The sequence below is a fragment of the Serinus canaria genome, chromosome 1A (assembly GCF_022539315.1).
Source record: "Serinus canaria isolate serCan28SL12 chromosome 1A, serCan2020, whole genome shotgun sequence".
Lineage (NCBI taxonomy): Eukaryota > Metazoa > Chordata > Aves > Passeriformes > Fringillidae > Serinus > Serinus canaria.
The window spans coordinates 60,562,431-60,588,080 of record NC_066314.1 but is presented as its reverse complement, the minus strand read 5'-3'; the positions used below and the strand labels follow the sequence as shown (position 1 = coordinate 60,588,080).

Below are 25,650 nucleotides of genomic sequence, written 5' to 3'. Positions count from 1 at the left end.
AAACATTGCTGCCCAACAGAAACAGGAAGATTAAGAAAACAGGAAACTGGAAACTGGAAATACACCCCACATCTGGGGTGTGTTTGTGACTCTGCAAGTTACTGACTCAGCTGGAGGCCCTGGCTTCAAGGGTTTAGTGACCATGACCAGCCTCCAGGTCTGAGGATGAAGCAACAGTAGCAAGTGTTGACCTTCAGCTGTCCTGACTGCATAAGTGATGCACAAAAACTGTTACAGAGTTGGTACCAAGAAAGTGGACAGGACTGGGAAGAGCTGAAATTTCTGGTTATCCCTGATCTTGACAGTTTAAAGAAAATCAGGTTGATGGGCACTTGGGGATTTAGTTCTTTGAAACCCTTTTCTGCAATGCAGATGCTGTTCATTATGCACTCAACTTCACTAGAAACTCCTTCAGAGTGAGATATTTTAACCTGGATAACTGAGTTGCATCAGGAATGGTCAGAGATGCAAAATAAAATAGGAAAATGCAAGAATAGAAATGATGGAAGTGGAGGTGCCCTTTTGAATACGTGTATATGCAGCTTTGTGTTTGAAGTTTTTGACAGAACACAATTTTAAGGATAAAGGTGAAGGTTCTGCTGTGACTATAAATAGGAAGGGTTGTCTGTCATATAAAATCATTGAAATGCCATAATGAAAACTGAGTACTTGCACCAAAGTTAAAACAGGTAGACTACAAAAAATATTCTGCTGGTTTATATCCCTTTGATAGCTGTGAAGAACGAGGTTCACTCTCCTGGTAAAATTTAAAAGTTTAATAAAGGACAGTAGGAGACAAAGATGATAAAGCAAAGTTTAACAGCTGGGTGCTTGGCATTCAGCCAAGAGCACACCTGCTATTTCAGAGACACCCTTTACATACCTTTTCCATTGTGTCAGCCTATTGCATATTCATAAACAATTATGTATATTTAGACATTTCCCCAAACTAGTTTACATATTCCAAGAATTGTTTAGCATGGCTCCTCCTTGGTCCACCTTTTTGGAGCATGAGTATTCCTTGGCTGTGGTTTTAGTTATCACCATTCCTGTTATCACCTCCAGCTTGGGCTTTGGTCCATACTTTCTACAGATGGTGGGTGCTGATAGTTGGCATATCATAGAGGATCCATTTTAATATCTGCAAAAAGCCAGTATTATAATGAGTGTTTATGACAATAGCCATGTTATTTACTGCAAGAGGAGGACTTGGAAATATTGGCAAGGAGTCAAGGACAGGGCTTAGTGTGCACGACCCAGTCTCAGCTCACAAATATGAACATCCAGCGCCGGCTGACAGCCATCAGCTCACAGTGACCCCAGCTTCTAATTCCTGCAACATTGAATTGGTTGAGTGTAACTGTGTGGGTGTGATAATCTGCTGTCAAAAAGGAAGGAGTGTGTAACTGGGGGCAGGGACAACACTGAGCTGAACCTCGGCGGGGGGGCCTTCCCTAGCTGTCTGCTCTTGCCATGGCCAGTGGGGCAAGGCTGGCTGCTGGGTCGGGCACAGTCTCAGGGTGTCTCAGCAAGATGGACCCAAGCTGGGCCATGATGTGGAAACAGGTAATAAAAAATGGATACTGTTTGACAGCATCTCTGTGACAAGTAAAACACTGTTTCTTTCAGTGAAAACACAATCTTCACCTATTATTAGTAAATATCACGGAAATACCAAGTGTGGGAGTATGTCTGGGAGCTTCATTATTCTGAGAATTCATGTGTGCCTTCATTATTCTGCAAATTATGGAAAGTCAGTGCAATGGTTCAGTAATGTTTTTTGCGTTCCAAGATGCAGGGAACAATACTGTTACTGATGGTGGGTTTTCATTGGAATAAAATTAACTTTGTGAGGACCACAAATCATAGTGACCTGACCAGTTTATTCAGACTTAATCTTGTCAAAAATCAATGTAATGTAGAGCAATTATAAATGGAATCTAAGCAGGTAGATGAGCTGAAACATACAAATAAGACATGCCATGGACTGCATGTGAACCCAAGACAGAATGGATACTGAAACCAGAACATGTTTAGGCCATAGTACCTCCATTTTAAAATGCCACCATTGGTAATCATTCCCAGTCCTACTGCCAAAAGATCCCATTCTTTGGTTTTTACCTCATTTATATCTAATTATCCATTTGCTCTTTTCACTGTTCCTGCACAGGACTGACTGTCTCTGCCCAGATTCCTCCCAAGAAACCCAACACTCCCCATAGTAATTCTTTCTAATTTACCTTAATTCTGCTACTGCTGATGTTCCTCCTCAACCTGGTGTTTCCAACGCTGTTTTACCTTGGCCCAATGCAGAATAATGCATATATCTCCTGGACTGCATCAGCCTTCAAGTAAAGCATCCTGACACCACCTTCCAATAATTAATTCATGGTGGTATGTGTCATGGACTCCTTTACTTTTTCAGAGTGCTCTCCTGTCCACAGTTCAGCTGTGGCATACACCAGGGCTCAGTATACCAAATTCCTGCAGACTACAAGGTGTAGATTTCCATAAATCAAGCACACAGATGGACAAAAAGTTATCTCTTTCACCAAGCAAAATTCACATGAACCCAGCTAATGCACAGTTTCTGCCTACCTAATGCATATCTATTAGGGGACGTGATCTTACACAATGCTTAAGTGATTTGGGTGAATCTTATCAGTTACAAAAACCACAAAGTTCTTCCTTAAGCAACTTCTATTGTAAAAGTTATCTGACAACATCAGTAATGTTTACAAAAGGTAAGAAAATTCAGCCTGGGGGGCAGATACCTTGACTCACAGAGTGCCGGTCACACCTCACCGTGTTCCAGCTCCTGTTTTGCTCAGGATACTGAGCAAGTGTACATACTTTACAGAGGCCTGCCTGGCAGTGGAGGAAGGGGCAGGGGTGCCTCCCCAACAGCACTAGGCTGGGAGGAATGCTCTGACAGCTTGGAATCTGGAGAATGCAAAGGTCAAGGATCCCCAAAAGATTAGGCACTGCCTGGTAAGGAAAGCATAAAGCCTTGGGTAACAAGTAAACCAATACACAATGAGCATCCCAAGTGCATCTAGTGCAACAGACTCCTGATATCTCTGCTGTGGTGGGAAGTTGTGAGGGTGTGCAAGGGTAAGAGAAAGGTAGCATGATATTGAGTTTGTTTTAATTCAGAAACAAGTTTTAATTCCTCATTTGCACAGGCCCTTGAAACCTGTTTGGAATGTTGAGAAGGATATTCTCAACTCAGTAGCAACTGATTTTCAGATGACAGAATCATAGAATATCTCAAACTGGAAAGGACTCATAAGGATCATCAAGTCCTGCTCCTCACAGGACTTGCTGAAACCAAACCATATGACAAAGAGTGTTGCTCAGGTGCTCCTTGAATTCAGACAGACTTGTAGCCACAAGCAATTCCTTGGGAAGCTTTTTCATTGACTGGCCATCCTCTCAGTGAAGAACCTTTTCCTAATGTCCCATCTGGACTTCCCCTCACACAGCTTTGTTCCATTTCCCATTCCTGGTCACCAGAGAGAAGAGATCAGCACCTCCTCCTCCACTGTTCCCTTTGGTGGTGCATTCCATCCCTCCTCAGGCTGCTCTATGATCTCAGCAATTCTCTTTAGGACTAAGCCTTGAGGCATGACTTAGGCAATGAAACTTCCCCCAGTCTTATCAGAAACTCATGCATGACTATGGTGGGAAGGCACTGTCCTTAGCAGAAGCTCCTCTTGGCTAACAAAGGACAAGAGATAATCAGCCATGCCCTGACAGCCTTGGAAGTTACCTGCCTGAATCATCCTGGAGACTGACAGGTGATTGAAGCCATGCATTTTGTAACCCTGTGAGCAGCAGTTTTAAGAGAGACTCTCAGAGCTCTCCTGGATGTCAGCAGGCTTTGTGCCCCAGCCTCTGACTCCGAGTGGGACACCTCTCAGAGCTGCCAGCTCTCACACTGATCCTTGGAGAACTATCTCTGAAAGCTGACAAGGGGGCCTGTGTTGATACACCCCTCTTCAAGGCTCAGCCTGCTGAGATGCCAAGGCATTCCACATGAGTATTTCACTGACCTCGGCGTGGGGGCAATTTTTAGCAGGTATCTTTGTACATGTTGCCTTCTGTCTGTGTGTCTGAGAGTCTGAATGGCTCTAGGTCTCTTAAAGCAAGTGCTGTATGAATATTGCCAGCTTAGATTTATAGTTCAGTTACTTAGCTTATGGCAAACTCTATTGAATAATTTTGTAAGTGTTAAAATAATGATTAAGTGCTCTGAATCCTTTAGACATAAAACTCTTGAGCAAGCCTGAGGCTAAGTTTGGCAAGTGGATCCATTCTGAACATTGTGACTCAATGGGAATGTCTCCCTTACCCTTTAGCACTCCGGTCCTTTTGTAACCCAGAGTCTCTGAAAATTATTTTAAACATTTTCTGATCCAGTCTTTCTTCATATGCTTTATTCTATATGGTAGCAAACTTTGCCACTGAACTCTTTCAGTGTGAAAGCCACGCTTTCACAAATATATATTAAAACCTCCTTTACTAATAACTTTGATGATGACGAACCTTTAAGCAGCCAAAATAGTTATTCATGACATCCCCCTCAAGAAAGTGTAGGCTGCCATGGGGACACCCCTGAGTCTTCTCCAAGCTGAAGAAATCAAGTGGCCTCTGCCACTCTTCGTAAAGGTTACAGTTGAGGCCATTCACCATCTTGGTGACTCTCTTCTGGTCACTCTCTAGTAATTTGATGTTATTCTAATATTGAGGTGCCTAAAACTCACACACAACTCTCTCGACAGAGGTGAGGTCACACCAGTACAGAGCAGAGCAGGACAATCACCTCCCTCAAAAGGCTCAAAGTGCATCTCCAGGATGTGGCTGGCCCTTTTGGCTGCCTGGGAACACTGTTGACTCGTACCCAACCTGCCATCAATCCAAATCAGCAGATCTCTTTTCATGGGCCTTTTCTTCAGCCTCACATCCCCGTTACTAGTGAGAGATGACTCTGTCTGAATTAAGGTGCAAATGAGACCATATGTTGGAGTCAACTGCATGAACTTTATTTAACATGAGGTAGGGAGATAGAAAAAGAACTAGAAAACAGAGAAGAGAGATAAGGAGAGAGAGAGATCAAGCAGATCCACCATCCATGGAGCCAGGGGTGTCCCACTGGTCCTTCCTCACCCTGGGCTTCTCAGTGGCGGGATGATAGCTGTTCTTTTGGTGGTCCCATCTTTATACAGTCCAAGTTCTGAGTATCAATGGAGGTGTGTTCGTGCTCCTAATTTACAGGTGAAGTGAGGCTGGGTGTGTCTTCATGGCATGCAGAAGTGAGGGTAGGCAAGGTCCTCTTTCTCAGAATGCTTCCTCCAAGGCTTTGAGGGGCTTGTTGGTCACAGGTACTGTGTGTCCATAATGTGGGGTGATCTTTGTTTGACCAGTGGCATGAGTGGTTGCTTCCTTTCACACAGTTTGCCACAGCATAAATTTGTGTCTGGATGCATTGACCAGGATGTGCTAACCAGATAAAGCCTCCACCAAGCCTGGAATGGGAGCCTTCCTGTTGTAAATTCCTTCTTTTTGTGTTTATCCTATTGCAAGTCCTTCCCTAGCCTTAAACCGTATTTCAGACAGGCAACTGTGCTTTTTAACTCCTTACAGTCCCCAATTTGCACACATAACCAGGTGATGAATCCAGCACTTGCTCTTGATATATTCATGGAGTTGGATGATTGCCAAAGCTCTCCAGCCAATCTAGATCTTTCTGTAGGATATATCTAGAAGTGGGTTTGGGGATTTTGAAGGGATCTTTGGTGGTCTCAATGCTTTGGTCAACAGGTCATGCCTGCTTCTTGACCTCATCTTGGCACTTGCACTGCCTTTTGTGGGTGTAGTCTCAGAGCAGGGAAGTGGGCCCCAGAAACTTGGTTCTGGGGAGAGGAACATGCAGACTTCCTCTCCTGCCACATCCTGTTCTACTTTTCCCACTGGCACTACAGTGGCTACTGCTGCTGTTTCAGACACAGCAGAACATGAACTCCTTGGTGCCCAGGCTTCTGCACAGGCCTAGCCAGGAACAGGACACAAGGATGTTTTACCAGTCCAAAGAAAGGAACAGTGTATCTCAAAGGAGCAGATAACAGAATGTAAAAGTATACACACAAGATGCTAAGTGTAGCTGGAACCAGTGGATAAACACATAATGAGGGATATAGTGGCTTTTGTGGCACAGCCATTTAATAAGAAGTAACAGCACATGCCCTAAGAGAAGGTCATCTGTAACACCATGGGCACTTGGTGAGTAGGACCACCAGAAACCCCTTCAGATAACCCTCTACAATCATAAGAGCACTTCCAGTAAGAGGCAGATACATGGAAATTATTTCTAGGAAAAGTGATGTTCATGTCTTACCCAGGAAGAACACTGTAATCCATACATATGAGCATGGTGGGATAGCTGCTTTGCTGTAAAGTGTCATGAACTTTAGAGTTCCTAATTAGAGGAAATATCCTCCAGGTGACCAGCAATGCAATAAGGAATGCCTGCTTTCTAATACAGCAAAACTGTGATAGAAAATTTCTTAGGAAAAAAAAAAAAAGAAAAAAAAAAGAAAAAAAAAAAAAAAAAAAAAAAAAAAAAAGAACCAGGCTTTTGTATGATGAAGCTACTGATGGCCAGTCATAGGCCAGCTGTGTCAGCTCAGTAACTTTAGATATCTTATCTGTAGTATCACTTGTTGGCTGCTTTATACGGAAATTTGTCTGCCACATCCTCACCTGTACCATTGTTCTTCACATCCAAGGAATGCTGGACTTCAGCATTGTTGAGTTGTCACCAAAATGCAGGAATAAAACTCCCTAACACCAATGTAGTTTTAAGAAGCAGGCATTACTTCATATGGTGCAGGATGCACTGGGATAACTCCAGTGAATTATTATTAGTCTCCAGTTGTATGAGCAAATGGCATGAAAGAAACTTATCCAACATCAATTTTATGTTGATTGGAAAAATATATACTAATATCTTCATAAACCACTCGATGGGTGGGGGTCTTCACTAGTGATAGGAGAAATAGGGTGTTATTGTTTCCAGGAATGACTGAAAGAACCAGTCAGGTTCTGGAAGAACGGCTGTGGAGGCCTTTAGGGGAAATGGGTCTTCATGTCTATGAACATCAAGCTGAGCAAGTTACAGAACCCAGACAGTTTGATTATCTGAGCTTGAGAGTAATAGGAGAAAGGGGTCTGCACAAAGTCTGTTTTGGAACTCAGCCTGAACTTCCAAACTTGAGGGGAAAATGATCATCCATGCTCCAGAGGGAATCTGTAGTAGGTGGTTCAGGAAGTAATTGCTTTCCTAGTACCTCACCCAATGGGGAAAGGAACACGGCAACCTGCGGTCAGGAGTTCAGGATAAAAGGAGGCTGCACCCTCCTAACCCTCAAGAAACACTTCACAGGGGCATTGCCCAGTGTACTCTCTCCCGGTATTGGAATTTGCTGGACTCCTCTCTCTCCTTTACAGACACTGATTTTTCCAAACAATGTGAATAAGCAGATGTTTATTTTGGTGCCAGGAAAACAGGGAATTACTCCTCCTGGCATGTTCTACTTAGTAAACAAAATCCATCCATTTGATTACTGCTGGGTCATGGTTACATAAGTTCTTTTACATTTTGTGCATAATATGCCTGCTCTTAAATTTAACCTTAACCATAACTCGTTTTGCTAGTTAAATAACTTAATTAATATTCCTACTTTAAGACAATTGGGGCATCTCTATTGAGCTTTACTTACTGGAATCCTTGTTATTCCAATCAAGGTGGGAAGGGTAGGGGGTTTCCAAGCAGCATAACTGCTCTGCATGATGTTCTCCAGAGTTTCTTGAACAAAACATAAGACATTCATTAGCTTCTTGGCGAGGTTTCCGCTGCATATTTTAAACACAGCACTCCTGACACTCGTGTACCATACACTTCACAATTTTCTACTTGTAATCATAGCCACCTCTTTTATATTATTAAATAGATTATTTTATCAGAATATTTATAACATTTCTTCTAACTGAAGTCTCAATAGGTCCTCAGTCCGTGGGGGAATGTGAAAGAACCAGACTATTTTTCTTAAAAAAACGTGACGCGCGCGAAGCAGGGAGCTGTGGGAGTTCTCTGGAGAGCTGAGAAGGCAGGAAGGGAGGCAGGGAAAGGGAGGCAGGGAGGAGGAGCTTAGCCTGGAGGGATCTGAGGACCAGGAGGCTCAATCTATCGCCGCTATCCGCGGGTGAGCCCAGGGGCAGAGCGCTGGCCGTGGCCGGCGGCCCCGATCCCGCAGAGCCGCGCCGGGCGGGCCGGGCAGGGCAGGACGGGGCAGGGCAGGGCAGGACGCGCCGCCCCCGCCCCGCAGCTCCCGCCCCGCTGCCCTCAGCCGGGCTCTCCTTCCGTCTCCCAACGGGGCCGACACTCGGGGCTTCGGACGAGTCGCTGGCTGGGCTCGGTGAGGACGTGCGGCGGCGGCGGCGGCGGCGAGGAGGAAGGAAGGAAGGAATGGAGGGAGCGGGGCGGGGGGCGGCGGGGCCGGCCTGTCCTGTCCTCCCTTCTCTTTCCCTCCGGCCGCGGGGCCGGCCCTAGGCGGCTGCCAGGAGCCGCTCCCCGGGAGCTGCCGGCCCCTGCGGAGGGCTCGGGGCGGGCTCGGGGCGGGCGGAGCCCTCTCGGTGGCCGGGCCGGGGAGCGGGGAGGCCGCGGGGCCGCAGCAGCAGCAGCGGGGGCCGCGGGCGCGGAGGGCGGCGGCGCGGGGGGCCTGGCGGAGCGCGGGGCCGCTGCTCGGCTTGCAGAACCCATTACCGTCAATTAGTGAGAGAGTCCTGCGAGTGCCTGAACAAGGACAATGCGATGCGCAGGCTCCGGAACGCATCCCCCGCCCCGATCACCTTAAGGACGCAGAGGTTTGTTTTTGCTGTGTTTCTCCGTAGGGTATGACAAAGCAGGGAGATGCGGTTGAAAGATACTAAAAACCCGCAAAACAATAACAAATGAGGAAATCCCTCCCTCTCTCTCTCCCCCACCCCAAACAAAACTGACAAGAAAAAGTAATCGCTGTCAGGGTTGAAGACTGGCTGTTTCGAGTGTGCTGTGTTTAAATTCTGCGATGAAAGTCCAGCGTTAGTGATTTTTGTGCTGCAGCCTCTCAGGCATCACAAGATGTGCGGTAAGGAGCCGGTGCTCTGCTTTGTGTAAGAGGGACACCTGCAGTCGTGTGTTACGGTATAACTGATAACACTGTTTATACTATTAAAGAAAAAAAAAACACAACAGAACGTATTTAAAGAGGTATAGGCTCGCTGTTTCTGCTTTGGGTTGTCTGAGTAGTGTAGCTGATAGAATTAACTTATTTATTCCAGCTGCAGAGGCAGATGGAAATGTGAGAAAAAAGTGCAAGTACCCCATCAACGTGTAGAGAATTAACTCATTTATTCCAGCTGCAGAGGCAGATGGAAATGTGAGAAAAAAGTGCAAGTACCCCATCAACGTGTAGCAGCTTTCTTCCTGTGCTTTGGAAGATGTGCTTTGTTGGTCCGTGGCATCAATGAAAACCGGAGGCATCGGGTGGAACATGAGCAGATTTTCTGCTGGAGCACTGGATGTGTTTCAGAAGCCCATAGGAATGCTGGCAGTTGTTTTCCTAGAAGTTGTTAGGGGCTGACTCAACTCTTTCTAGGAGCTCCGTGGTAACTTTGGGCATTTCCCTGCTCTTAACTAGCCTTCTGGGAGGACTTAAAAATAGAATAAAACAAATCCAGCTCGTCATGACTCCTGGTAAATATTTTCTCCTGAGAAAATATTCCCATCTGAGAATGATGGGAGTAAAACTTGTTACAAACATCAAAAACTCCTACTGGGCTCTTATCACCCTGTTCCCTTGAACTAGCCAACTGATGTCCCAAAACATTCAAACAGATATTCCTGGCAGAGAAAACAGACTTGTGATAATGATTGCTTTTTTATTACTGTCCACAAAATTAAACCCTTTACTCTTGACACCTGTGCCAGCATAAAAATTCCCCTGGGTCTCAAGGTGCAAGGTCTTGGAAAATTTACTGCTGTGGTTCCCAAGATGTTTACCAGGACCCATCAGTTCAGTGTGTTTGTGTGGCTTACTGCAGTGAGTTGGGAGGCAGAGTTCAAGGATCCAGCTCTCTTTGTAGTTTAAACTTAAACAGTATTTTTTTCCGTAGGAAATTATAGATTGTCTGATGTCTTGGCAGAAGACAAAAAACATTACAGCATGCTTTATGTCAAGTCTGTTATGGGGTGTTTTGGTTTTCTTCTAAATAAAAACTAAAACTTTCTCCAGTTCATTGGTTTGCTAGATGTTTTAGAAGTTTTATTTATATTGTTATGGTTCTGATTTCTATTTAAAACACGGATGCTTTTTCGCTCTTCCCCCTTCCTACTAATCTTCAAAAAAATAGTTGTAAATCAGTAAAATATCTGATTTGCAGGAGACTGTCCCTCAAACACAGACTCTTTAGAAGCCAACAAATTGCTGACTTGGATTGTTTTTTGCAGGCTAAAGTGTTTCAGTAGGAGAATATTTTTATGTGTTTCTAAAATTTACACAAATCAGTCTTTCCCAACTGTTTCATTTGCCTTTTTTTGTTCGGTTTCATTTGCTGCAGCCATGAACAACATATCAGTGGCTGGGGATGTGAGACTGTCATAGGATTTGTGGTCTTGTAATAATTAACCTGTTAGTTTGATGTTGAGCCTTTCTTCTTTGTGTTGAAGATTAACAGTTGTCAGAGGCAGAGCAGTACTCCCCACCCCTTAAATTAAAAGGCATGGATGAAGACACAGCAAAAGGAGCAGAAAGCCAAGAAGGTGCAGTTCAATTCTCTTGATTCCTAGAGGAGCTCCTGCTTTGCTAAGCATAGCTATGAGAGCTTGTGAAGAACCTTAGAGCCTGCTGGTGACTTAAAAGGAAAGAAAAAGAAAAGCAAGGAAAAATGGTGAAAATACCCATTATGATTTTTAGCATTAGGTAATGCTAATCTTTGTCTTTTAAAACTTTTAAAGTGCACTGATGAAAGGAGGCTGGAGCTGCACAGAAAACTGAAATTCAAAAGATCCCCTGGCAGATTTTGATATATCACTGGTAATCAGGACATAGGAGACTCTGGTGGTATTGTTGGTATGGCTCATTGCTCCTTTGGTAAAAGCAGCACTTGAAGCTTATTGACTGTTGTCCCTTCTAGGAGCCAAGACCAGTGAGGAGCTCCTCCAGTGAGGAGCTCCTCCAGTGAGCACTCCACAACTGTCTGAAGAGACACAAAGATTGCTGAAGTGATCTTTTTTTTTTTTTTTTTTTTTTGAAGTGAAATTGTGGATGCCATTTTATTGTCTAGTTGGTTCATCCTGAAGCACCACAAGTGGCAGCATCAGTGCAACTGAAGAGGTAGAAATGGACAAGAAAATAGGGTTAAGGAAAATACACACTTACCAACCTGTCTTCATTACTCAAAGCATTTCTAAGCCATATTCATAATACTGTTACATGCAGTTTTTCAAAGAACTGTAGTAATTTTCCATTGCTGACAGGGAATGGATTTTTATTTTTTCACCCATTTGGTTGCTAGACACTACTGTCATGTTTGTGACTATTGTTTGTCTTTGTGATAAACACAAGCAATTCAAGTTCTCAGGAGTTTAAAACTGCATAAAGCAGTGGAAATGTAGAGCAAAAATGCTGTACAAATTAATGATTTTGTACAAATTCTTGGAGGAATTTCAAGGAAGGTAATTTAATGGAAGCATTGATATTATAACTTACAGTTGGCAGAAAACTTCACCAATCAGAAGATTTTTAAAAAGACTTTTTAAAAACACTCCTGTGATCTTGAAGGTAGTGCTATGCCTTCATGCTGGATAGAAATGGTCTCCATAAAATGTAAATATGCCAAAGAGCTCATCTAGTAAGTATGTGCTTGTGAAAGATTTCAGTGACTGAAAATCAATTAACTTCTTAATTTGCACTTCAGTGAGTATCCTGTACATAGATTGCAAGCTTGTCTCCAATGAGTGGTCATTAGGCTTTGGATGATTAGGGAACAATACTTCTAGAAGGGGATGTCTACAACTACTGGGGATGTATGACAGTTCTTTAAATGTCCATTAAGCCTTGAAAGGAATTTGGAAATTCCTCAGAGGCTGAAGCATGTTCATGGTTTCTCTGCGTTTGGTTTGTTTCTGTGAAGCACTGAGGCCTGAACAACAGGCCCTGAGCTGAAGTTGACTGGCAATGAACCTTCCAGCCAAACACTGTTTAATATTTGTATCCATGTATTACTGCAAGATGCATGATCATTAGTGAAACATGTGTGATAACTAGTGTATTTCTTTCTGTGTTCAGAGGCCAGTCAGGGCCATGAAATCAGATACCCGGCCTTGTTTGGAGGTACATGGTCAAAGCCAAATCCCTTGGTTCCCCCTTGAGCCCTGGCCAGGCTTTGGGTGGAACCCAGGAGGAGAATGAAACCAGATGTTCCTGCAGGAGAAGGTATGGAAGCTTGTTTATTCACCAGCATTAAATCTGGACCCTCTCACAGCGAAGACAGAGACCTTGCCTGCAGGTAGATGTGCCTGAAGAAATTCCCAGTTACCAGGAGTGGCTCTCCAGTCCTTGCTGTGGCTGGAGCTCCCCAGCTGAAGTGCAGATCTGGATGATAATAAAATATTAGGTGATGTACCTTTCTTAATTACTATAGGCAATCTTCTGTAGTAGTGACTATGTGCATTGCTTAGCTTTTTGTAATTCTTTGCTGTTTTAAACTGTAGTAAATTACACTGATTTCTTATAGTTGGTGTTTGTGTCTTTTGTGTTGACCATGTCCACTGGCAGACCAGTGTGATGGTAAATAGAAATTTGCAGTTGAAGTGTAGGGGTGTAAGTATTTTCTAAAATTGTTGTTCCATCCAAGACAAGGCAGCTTAGGACTCTGCTTCATCTTTAGCTTCCATCATAGTAATTTTCTTCCATCATAGTAATCTTCTTCCATCATCTTCTTCCATCATAGTAATATTCACAACTAGAAAAGCATGAGCTATAGATAATACTTACAGCTATGTGTTTCATTATATACATGAACTTTTCTGCAGAGGCAAGGATATTCCTGTATAAAGGAGTCTGATGCTACCATTAGAAAAGCTTTCATCTGTAGGATTCCAAATGGAATATTTGGTGATGTCAATTTGTCTGATGAATCCAGTCCCTGTTATTAATGCCTTTTCCCCACAAATCTTTTCTGTTGAAAATTGCTTTCTCAGGCTTACAGCTATTATTCAAAAGCAGTAAATGCTTGGTTGATACAAAGAAGCAATCAAATACAATCTTGAAGATTTAATTTTGTTCTGAACAGTGGCATCGCTTTTGCTGGTGTTGGTGTGTTGCTTGGTATGGTACCATGGAGAACTTGAATGTTAAAATTCCTTGTGAACGTGGTTCCTCCAAATGCTTGATGTGTCCACAGTGCTTGCAGAAGAGTCCCTTTTACCTTTCAGAATAACCTCCTGGAGCTCAGTTTAAATGTTGCTTATGACAAATTCAGATTTTTCTGTATCTAGAGGTTGTGGATATGTGGAATGGTGTTTATCTCCATTAGCTCATTTGTGGTGAGAAGAATGACTTCTTTATTCTTGACCCGTTGACTATGACCAGGGTTCCCTTGACACTTAGGGTTGCTGGGTGCAATTTGTAGCTTTAGGACAGTGGATTGGGACATTGCCAGATGCTATGGCTTGCATTTCCTTGATTTTTGATTTTTGTACTATCTCCTGAAAAAGTCCTAAAATGCAGTTGCAAAATTGTAATTTCTCAACTGCAGAATTTCTGTGTTCCCACTAAGATTTCAGGCACGATTGATGCTCATTTCATTGTTTTTCTAAATTTGTTTTGCTGTGGGCAGAGTCAGAAAAGACACAGACACCAACTTAAGGAATAAGAGTATTTTAATATAATACAAAACTGCAAAGAATTACAAAAAGATAGGATAAGCATCAGCTAGGGGAAGCTGCTGTCACAGCAAAGGACTGGAGAACCACTCCTTGTAACTGGGAAATCCTGCAGGTGCTTCCACCCACAGGAAATGAGGCTTCCGACGTAGCTGTGAGAGAGTCCCATTTTTATTCTGCTAAATATATCTGCTACCATAACTTCTAGTGCAGGAATATCTGATTTTTTCTTCTGCTGGGTTTCTTCCAAAGCCTGGCAGGGCTCAAGGATGAACCAAGGGAGTTGTCTTTGATCCTGTACTCCCAACCAAGGCTAGATTTGGCCTTGCCGGGGTTCTAAATACTGAAACCATGTTTTGCCAATGAGCAGATATAACATTTGGTTGGAAGGTTCATCTAGAGGTCAGCTTTGGCTCAAGGTCTGTTGTTCAGGCCTTAGTTCTTCAACATTTTGCTGTTGTTACCATGAAGTGTAATAAGTAGAAATCTGCATCTGTAGTCCTGCATCAAATATCCTTATTGAAATGGAATTTCAAAACTTTTTGACATAAGTACTAAAACTGAAAATTTGTGAGCATAACAGGATGTTCTTTATGTATAAGTGGGGATGAAACAGCTTGAACTTAACCCTACTTGCAAAAATCACCAGTGATGGAGGGAGGGTGGCCATGTTGTTTTTGATGTTGAAGAATGCTGATATCAGCCTGACTGAAACACCTCAAAATTAAACAATATGAGGATGTTAAGAAACTGGTGTTTCCTGATGGGAACTGGCACTGGCATGGATGTGAGAGACAGATGTTTCCTGATAAAAGGAACCAATGAGTGGTAGAACTAACCATGTATTTTAAATGAATTATGCTCTGCTGAGCTAGCCTAGCAATGTAGGTCATGACAGTCAATCATGTTATTGTATAAAAGCCCAAGCTGTCTTTTTTGTGGTAGGGATTTCTAGCACATTCCTATTAGGAGAATGCGTGGACATTCTTCCTCTAAGTGGGGATGCTTCTTGTGGTAACTCCTTGGGGCTGAGTGAAAGAGATTTGCCCATGGTCATTGGTTTTGGTGGATGACCAAAACCAGTCTCTTCTTGACAATTATTAAGCTGGTTTTGAAAATACCAATTTAATAGATAGTGCGCCATAATAGCAGTTACAGTCTTTTGTACTGAGGAAGGTCATGGAGCAGATCATCTTGAATGACATCACATGGCACCTATAGGACAACCAGGGAATCAGGCCCAGCCAGCATGAGCTTGTGAAAGGCAGGTCCTTCTCGACCAACCTTGGTTTAAGACAGTTTAGGGGAACACTCTAAAATGAGTTACTTCCCCTTAGTTTTAACCAATCCATTTCCACCAAGAAGGAAAAACAAATAGAGGAGATATAAGTGGAAAAACAACAGTTTACTAAAAAAAACCCAAAATACAAAACATATCAGTAAGAGCACCAGTTTTTTAGGAAGTTGCTGAAATCTCCCAGACTCCCAGGGAACAAAGAGAAACTCAAAATGTCAGTGATGGCCTCCCCAGGATGGTACCTACCACAAGGGAGACAAAGGGAAAATGGCAGCAGCCCCCTCCTCTCCCTTTATCTCTCTGGTGGCTGGTACTCTGTCAAGGGCTGGAGCTTGTGGAGGGACTTTGCCTTCTCCTGGGCAGAAGACAGCCAGGCAAAGCCTCTAGGCTGGTGTGACTCGGAGCCTTCTGGCCTCGGCTGGGCACTGCCGGTGGGCTGGGGTCACCATGCTGTGACCAGTGGAGAGGGGACTTCACCCAGGCCCTGCCTCTGCCCAGCCCTTGACAGTAGACAGTAACTGAATTGAATTGGCCGACACCCCAAAACTCACTCTCGTTTTGCAAGTTCTTAAAAATGGCCAATTAGGTCTACTACAAAATGAATAATTTGTTGAACAGACCAAGGAAAGCAGACATTAGACTTAAACCAGACTTGTTACCACACAGGATAAACAAAGAGACACTGCTAGTAGATAGGCAATACTGTGTGACTGAGGTACCTATATTACAGCTAACAAAGAAGTAATATAGATTAGGATTCAATGGACTTCACCATCCAATTGCTGATGGATTTGATGGTAAGATACATTGAATCTTACATGAAATCTTTCCTCTCAATTTCTGGAAAAATATCTACAAAAATGTGTCCAGGCTTCATAGGAGAAGCCGCCCTGCACATTTCCAGGGAATGTGTGAGAGGTTTCCATCTCTGTAAGAATTAGTGTGGCTTTTATAGTTGTAAAGAGCAGTGTCTTGGTCAATGACATTTGCTTTTCTTAATCTCTTCCCACATCTTCTCTCAAGACCAAGATGTTGATTTTTAGTTGGGGTCTCAGCCCTTCTGGCACCAGCGATGGCCCCCTGCCAGGCCTTTGGCCTTGCCGGGGTTCTCTCTTCCATATGAACCAGCCATGTGTGGTAGGGAGGGACGTCCTGCACACACAGGGAGCTGGGCTGCTCTGCTTCTCTGGGCTCAACAGCGTGGCTGCAGGCAGGTGTTGCAAAATTCACTCAAACACTTTTTGATTGGGAAATGCAGCTTCTGGAGTTGCCACTGTTGCCAGTAGAGCCAAAAGGCATGCCAAAGGCAGGAGAAAGCTCTGCCTGAGCACATCGACTTTTAAAGACTTGTGGGAATGAAGTGTGTTCACTTCATCTCCAAACAAAAACCCCACTAGCAATTTGAGAAATACTGTTTATTCAGTATTGGATAACACTGAATAAAATCACATTAAGAGTCCTGGTGTTGGGAGGAGACAATGCTAAAAACAAAAAGGAAGGCTGGGAAGGACAGCCTGATGCAACGTGAAGGCTACAGGAGTAAAACAAAACCATCCTATAAAAATTTTACCGAAGTCCAGAAAGATTAATGTACTGGCTTTCCTAGATCAGCTAGTTGGGTTACCCTGTTGTAGAAGGAAGTCAGGTGTGACCAGCTGACTTTCCCCTCATGAAGCCCTGCTGGCTGTGACTGATGATTGTTGTCCTCTGAGTGTTTTTCAGTCCCTTTCAGAAAAATGTTTTCCGTGGTTTTACCAGACCCTGAAGTGACACTGACAGGTCTCTACTTTCCAGGGTCCTCCTTCTTGCCCTTCCTGAAAACTGGGGACACGTTTGCCAGCTTCCAGTCAGCTGGGACTTCTCCAGACTCCCAAGATCATTGAAAAACCATCAAGAGAGACTTTGTGATGACATCAGCAGCTCTTAAAGCACTATTGGATGAATCCCATCAGAATTTGTCAGAAGTCAATAGGTAAAAGGAGGACATACACTGTTGGAAGTGGTGGAATGGGAATTTGCAAAGAGAAGTGACTACTGGTCTACATGTGCTTAAGTTTACTGTAAACATTCTGGGATTGATTGGCAATCTGAGATTAAGGCAATTTCCAACAAATTATCTCCTATGTAACTGCAAAGAATTTTGGGGCAGAAAACTGCTGTGTGCTGGTGCTATTGTGACATCCAAACTCTCATATCTAAAATGTATCTGAAATACAGTTATAAAGAGAGGAAAATGAGATTTATGGATGTTTATTATGGATACTCCTTTCTTTGTGTGTGTTTAGTTGATTCAGGCTGTTTTTCTATAACACCATAAATCAGACATGCTGAATTAGATTTAAATACTTTGAGTTAAATGAGACATGCCACTACAAGTCCAGAAGCAGCAAACAGGAGAGAGCAAAATTTTGCTGGCCTGCAGCTGAACTTTAGTCCTTTCAGTTCTTAGAATCTACTGTTTGCTGAACTACGTTCTGCAGAGGTACAAAATAGCTGTGATCACAGTGGCTGCCACTGAAATGCATATTTTATAAGGTTTTGACTCTATTAAAGGGAGCTTTTAGCAATTAATAAGAATATTTTAGAGCTATTGTCAGTGCCTCAGTTACACTTGTTGCAGAGGAGATTTAGACTACTGGCATAGATAGCTGGAAAAGTGGTTTTTTTACATTGAAGTAAAATGATATAAAAGTGAGGCTTAAGAAAGTGCCCTGGTGAGGTTTAATCTTACTGTACAGATACACTAACAATAATAATTCAAAAAGTATTAATACATTATCTTAATGCTCTATGAAACAAAGTTATGCACAATATCAATCACCTGAGACCTAAGTTTCTCCTGGAGAAACTTTGAGGTGACCCAGCCCAAGGAGAGGTTACATGTGCAGCTTGGAGAGATCAAAAAAAAAAAAGCTCACCTGGGCTTTTATATTTTGGAAGAAAGTGGTTGGCTCGCAGTCAAATGCCATGGAATTTCCATGAAATTCCTTGCACCCACAACTTCATTTGTTCCTTACTAATTAGTTCTGGAAGAACTACCTGCTATTGATGTCTTATTCACTTGGCTGGTGTTCCCAACTCGTATGCAGCAAAGCTCTTTGTGTCTCCCTGTTCCTATGTGGCTTTTCAAAGAATAGGTTGGAACTAGGAAAGTGCTTGACCTGGTCATGGCCTAGGCCTTTATCTCCTTATGAGCCTGAGCCAAACTGTCAATAATTTGGTCAAGGAGTTGAGCTCATTCCTGTGACTACAGTCAGTCCACTTTATTGACTCTTAGAATAGTAGTACAGTTACCTCTTGCCTCTGTCATCAGTGTGTGTTGCATTGCACATAAGTGGTGAGGGTACAGTTATTTGATGAGTTGCTTTGCTTAATAATTATAATTAATGCTTATTGTGTACCATTGCACAAACAGATTCTGATATCATGGAATATTTTTTGGAGAAGGGTTGGAAGTGGCTCATACTCCAGTCCCAGGTGGAATGTGTGCACAGCAAGGAATAGAGAGAGTAGCTCAGCTGACTAAAACCTGGGCCTTTCATGACAAAAATTTAGAGCCTAGAAGATTTGATATTTGCATTTGGAGGAGGGAGTAGATTGGGTAAAGAAAAAAGACTTCAAGACACTTTCAGAAATACCTTTGCTACTGGCATGCAAAAAGATTCCTTTAAAAATTACTCCAACACTTCACATTCTGGGCAGGATCCTGGCATTTACCAGGAAGATAAAAAGTTTCTGGTGTTCTTTGAGGGCTGAAATTTGGAATATTTTCATGTGTAAGATTCCCATCTATATGTTGTAGGAAAGTCAGCAAGATAATGGTGATAAGAGACATCAGGAGTGAGGGAAATTTCAGCTAATACTGCTGGAGCTACCTCAGCATCAATGGCAGGACTATAGCCATAGCCTGAAGGTAAATGAGTAAAGGTATAATTAATGCAATTCCAAGTGCAAGCCAAGTGAGCTTGGTAGGTCTGGTGGGTGGGACACTGGCATAATGTCTTTAATTTCCAAACTGACTGTGCATAGATAAGAGGAAAGATAAATGGCATTAATGGTTTTGGCAGCTTTTGTGCAGTGTGAGGCAGAGGGGGGGGCAAAATTTATGCCTAGGTAGCTGTCACAGGCAGAATGGAAGTTTCACCCAAGGTTTATCACGTGTGCCCTCCTGTTGAGTCACAGGGTGCAGAAAGGATCCTGTTGCTTTCTAAACTCCTCCTCAAAGAGGAGTCTGGGTGTGGCTGGATCCAGTCCTAGCTCAGACTTACTCAGAGGTTTATGTCTGAAGAATTCCACAGGTGTAGTTGAATCTTTATACAAATTCATCCCACAGGACAAAGGAAGGCAAGCCAATATGAAAAAATATTTATTTATATGGTGCTAATACTGATGATCTTGATCATAATACTAGTTAGGCTAAAGGACCTTAATCAGAATTAATTACTACACAGTACTGATAGTTAACTATAATTACAGTGACAATAAAGCTGGCAAAATAATCAAGTAGAGATTGATGTTGCTCACTCTACTAATGTCTGTGGGCATAGCTGTTTAACTCAGCCTCAGGAAATAACCTTGGAGGTTACCTTGAAAAAACCTTGGAGTAAAGAGGAGGAATCTCCACACACACTTCTAGAAGGGGGTATGTTAAGAGTGTGGGAACCATAAAACAGTAACGAAAATAGCAAAGCTCAATATGAGATGGGCCCCACACCTCAGAGCATCAGTGATCAGAGCAGACATGGAAACCTGATGGAGGTTTTTGTTGCCATGGCATCAGGTAGGAATGTAAAGTGGGAAGGGAGCAGTGCAGTCTCAATACCAGGAAATGTTTTGTACAACTGCTACCAGGTATACCTCCTACCAAGAAATACTGCATACGACACAACCGCTAAGAACAGAAAGTTTGACCACCCACAGCACTTTCCACAATAATGGCTAATAAGGTATAAAAGGACCCTGATTTTGTGTTTGGCTGGGGGATGAGAATTTGACATGAAAATTGTAGAGACACATTTTCCTCGCCCTCTGCAGAAGGGGCACCTTTTGGTAAGACCTTTTGTGTCCTCGGCTGTGCTGAGTGTTTTGATGTGAGAAATTGAGCTTGTGATTGCCATTGTATTGTCAGGGCTATATTTCACTTCCTTGCAATTTACTCAGATACTGCTGGCACTCCAAAAGAGCCATGTCTGCTGCATTTAGTAAACCATAGTACTTGTGAACTTGGCTGGTTCTTTTGAATGCAAATAGACTATTGGAGCACCCAGTGCCAGGCCTTCAGCTGTGTATTCATAACAAGTCTCTGCTGTTAAAAATTGGGACTGGGTTTTTATAGTGATCCACTGTCAGTCAGATGTTTCTGGGCCAACTGTTCCAGCTCAGCAGCCTTTAGCTCAGCAGTGTCAGGTAAATTATCAATACTGTCACTTCTTGGTTGCTTTATCAGGAACTTTTTTACATTCTCACCTGTGCCAATTTCTGCCAGGAAACATTGTTCCTCACATCCTCAGAATGTTCAACTTTGGGATTATTAAATCAGGCTGGCCTCAGCCTTGTTCTACACCAAGTGCAGCATGATCCCCTTCTCCATCCATCACTGACAACTTGTACAATCAGGGTATTGTTCGAGCTGCTTTACCCCCATGGAGGCAGAGTGTCCTGCTCCAGTAGCCCTGGTCAGATGCCAGGACCCACTGGACTTGTGAGCTGACTGCCTGGGGCTGTTAAAGGGGGAAGTGGGTGCAAATGAATGCTCATTGTTTTTTCAGTTCTCTGAAAAGAGACATGAAGAGGGTCCTGTCCAGAGAGTCGGCCGAGTAATGACAATCACACCAATATGGCTACATGTCATCCTACTTAATTCAGCAACTTTGGCATATTTATCCTTCTCTCTACACTCTCTCAAGCCACTAATGCTTAAAGCTCATTGGTTAAATAGCTATATTCACACATAAATGTTAATTATTGATTGGTTGTCATGCTATAAGCATTTTTAGTTCAGGTGTGCCAAATTAGCAGTTCCCACAACATGCTTGGTACATGGTCATCTGGTCTCATCTTGGCACAATGCTCATTCTTCCTTGTTATATCTCTTTGAGGACAGTACATGGTCTACCTTGTTCCAAGGATAGTACATGGTCTTCAAAGTAACTCAGTAATCTGCAAGCCAGGGTTGTCCAGTTCCTGTAGGAGAATAGCATGGCCTTGTTTTGCTAAGAATCTTTCTACAGAGACATGATGAATTTTGGGGCTTGCAGCATCACAGGGTGTTAACAGCATGGGTCACTGGAGGTAGGGAAGGTGCTTCTCAGAATCCCCAAAGTAGGGGGAGTTTGATTCAGAAGTACCAGGAGACTGTACCTTCCCTGGAGCATCATGGAAGGTCTGGTCTCTGAGTGGTTCTGTCTGTGGAAGTAAAAAAGCTAATGCCTTTGTAGGCCTTTCTAGTTCGAAATATCTGCAGCATGGTCTCACTGAGTGAGAGTGGCCAAATTATTGGAGTGGAATACTTGTAAAAGAACATACTGTCTGGAGCTTATCTGAAGCAATCTGTATGTTACCATTCTTGCTGGTAGCTTACTGTATCTTGCTTATCTGACATGTAGTCCTGTGGAAAAAAAAAAAAAAAAGCATGTAACACAGAGGTATAAATATAAACTATGTCACTGACCCAGCTAGGCAAGGTTCAACTCAGCAGAGGCTGTTACTTGCCTGTTTTTTGTGGTGCATAGCTCTGCAGCTACATGCAGTGATAAACTGCTGCTGTGCAGACCTGACTAGAATTGTATAGGAGTTACTCCACAGCGGAGGTTAGAAACTCAAAAACAGATCCTCAGGCTGGCTGGATCTTAGGGAAGTCACACTTGACTGACCTTGGGAAGGGCTGAAGGGGCTTCTGTAAACTGTGGACTACTGCAGAGGGTGAGAGAAGTGTTCCCTCCCTTGTGATCAACTGAAGGCAGAATTTTGACTGTCCATGGGGACACACAGATGATGATGCCATTGATGGTGGCATCTACCTCCAAATGGGAAGTCTCTGTAAGATGCGCCCTCCATGGCACCTGAGAAGGATCGTCAGGTTCTGTGGAGGGTGCTGTGTGTCTGGTAAGTCTGGGTAACCAAGGGCTGGGGTGTTTCCAGCTGATGAAGTGATGGGAGGGGCACTAGGGCCCTTGTTCAAGCCCTGGTGGGAAAAGGTGCAGCATAGGGGCTTGTTGGCAAAAGCTGGTGAAACAAGTGTTGGGGCTCTGTGTGCTGCCTGGCTGGAATACCTGGGTCTGAAGAGGCTTTCAGGATTCTTTGGGTCAGGACCCTTTAGCACAGGCTTAAGGAGATTTTTAAGTACCCTGACACAAGGGGTTTGGTGGTAACTGTGGCTGCATCCTGACAGAGGAGGCAGGATGACAGAAGGAGCATAGCAGAAAATAGTTGGTGGTACATATAGGTAAAACCTTATAAAATAAAGGCCTCGTAAAACATGGTTTAGGCCTTGCTATCCTGGCTAAGCTGGCCTGTTGAGTTCTCATGAGAAAAGAATCATAAGAATGAGAATCAGTTTGCATAACAATCTGTTTTTGTGAGAGAACAGTTTGCACCTGCAAAAATAAGGAGTCTATCCCATGAGAGTCCATGAAGGAAAAAATGTAAACCTACCTAGAAAGAAAAAAGTTTGATGGACACGTACACTCGCCATTACCAAGCAATGAACTGAGTTTCAGTGATTTTCTGACCTATGGGATTCCAACATGGTGCCTTCTGATACCAGATAAAATGACCTGTGTGCAGTGAAGATACAGCTATTCTGCTCTAAGAAATGAGTGTCTCGTCTGTCTCATTCCTGTCTCTAACTTGAAGCCATAGTTGGGAATGCGTGGTGCTGGGCACCATGCTAGTGGGCTCTGAGTGGGCCAGGACTCTTTAACTAGCAGGTGCTGCTGGGCCTCAGATGGACGACAAACTCATAGGACTTTATCTGGCACATGGGCTACATCTAAAGAATGATTGAAAACCAGCCTACTTCTGTTTAATCCCAAATTTCTGGGACTGCCCCAGGAAACTGTCAGGGGACCTTGGTCATCTCAAGGCCTTCATCTTTGAGCATATGTTAGTGTAGTTTATCTTAAAACAACAGGTGATTCTTGGGGATGATCCTGTGTTGTCCCTCTAATAGTAATTCCTGTAACACACAACTCAGATTATGGTTTACAAGAATTTCAAGGTATATTCATTATGACCTCCACCCCTGGTCCTGTTGGGACAGGTTATAGGACTTGCCATTGCAATGAACCCCTCCCCTTGTCTCCATCCTGGCTTCAGCAAAGGCTTCCTAATTTTTTTTTGGTTTTGACAGTGACAATGATTGGATTTTACTCTTAGTGAAGTTGTGTGCTGCATGTAGTCAAAGTTCCTCCTCTAGCAAGTATTTTACAGTTATAAGTGGTTGGTATCTTAGTCTTGTTTGCCTCTCTCACAGTTACGTTCCCAGAAAATGTAAATATCTTAAGTTTCCTCAGCGTTTGTCTAAATCAAGGATGTGATTTTGTTTTATCCCTAATCATTTTTCAGGAAATACCCAGTGAAACATTAGCAGCCTGAAAGCTTTACTGTGGATGCAAAAACCTGTTTTCTGCGCTAAGATTCCTGCATCACTGTAAGTATTGCCTGGACACTGATGTTGATGTTTTTTAGGAATTTCATATGCCACATTGTTTTCCTGTCTTCTTTTGTTATTGGTGTCTTATGAGAGGAAAGTAAAAGAGTGAAGAAAGATAGAACCATCACTGAATCTTGAAATTAACACCTATAAAATAATAACACTGGATCTTTTATTTTTTATAGGCTAGATATGAGTGATGCTTTTCATTCTCAAATTTGAAATCAGAAGAATCTTAAAATCTAAAAGAGCTCAGGAAGGGAAGTCAGGAGCCTTGGTGATTTGGTAGAAATGGCATGAAACATTCTGTTTAGAGACTATCTTAACACCCTGCACAAAGCAAGGTGTTTGTTCTGTGCTAGCTGGGTGTGACCATACTGAGAAGAGCTGTTGAGATGCAGACAAGCATTCATTCTTGTATTTTGTCATGGGGGCTTTTGTGCTTTTTTGAAGGCTGAAATAGTGTTTGGCTTTGAAAACTATGTCTCTAAAAACTTCACAGAGTAACACGCTCACCCATTTGGGTTTGTTGGTTGTACCAGTGGGGGACAAAGCGACACAGACCGCCTTATGCATCTGAAGGAGATCAGTTTGTTGTAGAAATCACACCCTTTTTATACCTTTAATCTCTACCTGACATAACTGAAACCAAACGGAGACCTAACAGAACTTAACAGAAAGAAGGCACCCATTGGCTGGCTCAGCTGCTTGCTGCTGTCCATGCGTCCTATCATCCATCCTGTCATCCAATCAGCTTCCTGCTTGTGTGCTGTCCATGTGTCCTGTCATCCAATCAGCTTCCTGCTCATATGCTGTCCACTCATTCCTCCAGCCAATGATAATTGCGGCTCGCACTGCAGTCACAGGAGCAGAGATGCCGCCTAGCTGCTCCTGGAGTGACCTGGGGGCCACGAGAGTGGCCACTCACAGGCTCTTACGGAGACTGCCCGGGTAGTGGTGAAGGCTCCAGTGTGGGTGACGCAGGCAGGTGCAGTCTGCGAGGATCCAAGATAAAGGAATGAGAGAAGGGACACTTGTATAGATACCGTGGAAGCTTTAGTCCCAAGTGGAGCCAGGGCCAAGTGCCAAAGAAAAGGCGTCTGGGGAACGCTTATAAAGGAAGTGGGTGTGAGGGGTGGAAACACAAGGCAACTGAAGAGCGAAGGCAAGGGGAGGGGTACAACATGTGGTAGAACCATGGGAATTATGCAGAGGAGGGAAGACGCCCTGGAGTCGAATCATCTACTGAATTGGGGATGATTGACACAACTTTCTCAAAAGAAAAGGGGGGTGGTTATGATGACAGGCAGGGGCAGTGGGTAGTACTACTAGGATTAACATAGGCATTTAAGGACATAAGGGGAGGAGCAGGGGATCAGTCACTCTGAGGGACAGTCAGGTGGCAGGAAAAGCAGGGAGTAAGCAACTTAGGGAGAAACCATTCTGAGGGACCAAAATGGGGGTACAGAGGATCAAACCATTTTCTAACTAACAGAAAATAACTGTCTTTAGTATCAGAACCAACAATAACACTTAAAAAACACACGATGCCACAGACAATCTCAGTCCCAGCTGTCACTCAGCTGCCCTGGCAGTGCTGTCCCCCCGCTAGGCCTGGCCCCCCAGTGACAGCTGCGCTATGGCAGTGCCTGCACTGGGGAGCCCCCACCTGCTGCCGGTGGCCCTGTGCCTCAGCAGAGCACTGTTCCCTCG

At 43.5% G+C, this 25,650-nt stretch overlaps 1 protein-coding gene and 1 long non-coding RNA gene across 2 annotated transcripts in view; one reads left to right on the top strand and one right to left on the bottom strand.

The window, feature by feature from the left end:
- Positions 1–761: 761 nt before the first annotated feature.
- On the bottom strand, positions 762–12,382 carry LOC108962642 (uncharacterized). The gene is made up of 3 exons (XR_001991323.3): positions 8,825–12,382; positions 7,782–7,867; positions 762–1,141 (listed from the first exon to the last, which is right to left on the bottom strand). It is a non-coding gene; the product is annotated as an uncharacterized LOC108962642 (long non-coding RNA).
- RESF1 (retroelement silencing factor 1) overlaps positions 8,257–25,650 on the top strand; it is a 29,067-nt gene continuing 11,673 nt past the window's right edge. Inside the window, exons 1-2 of the mRNA XM_030237808.2 lie at positions 8,257–8,477; positions 23,850–23,934. The gene's annotated coding sequence lies outside the window, so the exon portion shown is untranslated. The remainder of the gene's footprint in view (positions 8,478–23,849; positions 23,935–25,650) is intronic.